The sequence below is a fragment of the Pundamilia nyererei genome, unplaced genomic scaffold, assembly GCF_000239375.1.
Source record: "Pundamilia nyererei isolate P.nyererei 1_Seehausen unplaced genomic scaffold, PunNye1.0 scaffold02291, whole genome shotgun sequence".
In the NCBI taxonomy this organism is placed as follows: Eukaryota; Metazoa; Chordata; class Actinopteri; order Cichliformes; family Cichlidae; genus Pundamilia; species Pundamilia nyererei.
The window spans coordinates 4,958-6,302 of NW_005189692.1; the positions used below are offsets into that span (position 1 = coordinate 4,958).

Here is a 1,345-nt window from a genome sequence, read left to right on the forward strand (position 1 = left end):
AAGTGCCAGTATGGATATGGGACTCTACTTCCCGCCTCCTATTTTCCCATTTCTGAAACAGGCGTGAGCATCTACAGTGTTCATACTAAGTGCTATCGTCTACAGGCTGCTGTTGAATAGAAGAATATCAGAAGACTACAAGTAAGCTATTAGGTTAGCGCCGGTTCACATCACTACATCTTAATATACATAAATCTGCATCATCACCGGTGAGAGCCGAGAACACGCAGAAAAACTGACGTTTAAATTGTGATGTTTTTTTTGTTTGCCAGATTTCATTATTTCATCACATTTATGGAACATATATGAGCTTTTGAGATCAGTCATGACCTTAATTTCAGACTTTTAAAGACCTTTTATTGAGCAGCAGGAAGTGTGTAAAGCCAGCTCTGATTGTGAAAGCTTTACTGTTAACGGGTTCGATACCTTTGTCAAGCTCGGCTTCATAAATACACTGTTCCCTGCTAAATATTCAGAACTAAAACTTTTTCCCTGCGTGAGTTTTCATGTGGACTACCAAACCACCTCTTTGGGTAAAACTTTTCCCACATACTTTGCAAGTGTATGGCTTCTCACCGGTGTGAATTCTCACGTGCACCAATAAAGTACATTTTTTAGTGAAACTTTTCCCACATGTTTTGCAAGAATACGGCTTCTCTCCTGAGTGGATCCTCATGTGGACCAACAAACTGCCCCTTTGAGTGAACGTTTTCCCGCACGTTGTGCAAAAAAATGGATTTTCACCTGTGTGCACCGCCTTGTGCTTTTTAAGTGCTAATAAGTAACAAAATCTTTCACCACAGGTGTTACAGGTATACGGTTTCTCACCCGAGTGGGTCCTCATGTGAACCAACAGACTACCACCTTGAGTAAAACTTTTCCCACACGTTTCACAAAGATAGGGCTTCTCGCCTGTGTGGATTCTGTGATGTTCGTGTATTTTGTATTTATTCTTAAACAATTTTCCACAAACATTGCATGTTACCGACTTTTTACCTATGTCAGTGTTACACTGACCCTCTGACGTGGGAGAGTCTTCTGCATCGGTACTGTGACTTCTGTTTGCACTATGTGCTGATCCTAAATCTACATAGTTGCTTCCTCCCTGATCTTGACCCTCAGCTATCAGGAAGCTGTGAGAGAGGAGCTGCTCCCTGTCTGGTCCTGGTTCACCGTGGGCTCTTTCCTCATAAGCAGCAGTCACCATAAAGGTATCAATGTCCTCCTTCAGTGCAAGCTGCTGTCCCTCCTGACTGCTGTAGAAATCCTCCTGTTCATGTTTGATCTGGAGAGGCTCTGGTTCCCCGCGGTTCTCCTCATTACAGAGCTGCTGGTTAATGAGAAA

The 1,345-nt window shown here is 43.0% G+C and overlaps 1 long non-coding RNA gene across 1 annotated transcript in view; it reads right to left on the reverse strand.

Annotated features, from left to right (window-relative positions):
• Positions 1-1,079, reverse strand: part of LOC106456053 (uncharacterized) — a 3,658-nt gene extending 2,579 nt beyond the window's left edge. The window contains exon 1 of the long non-coding RNA XR_001290221.1: positions 1,018-1,079. This is a non-coding gene — a long non-coding RNA (uncharacterized LOC106456053). The remainder of the gene's footprint in view (positions 1-1,017) is intronic.
• Positions 1,080-1,345: the final 266 nt, after the last annotated feature.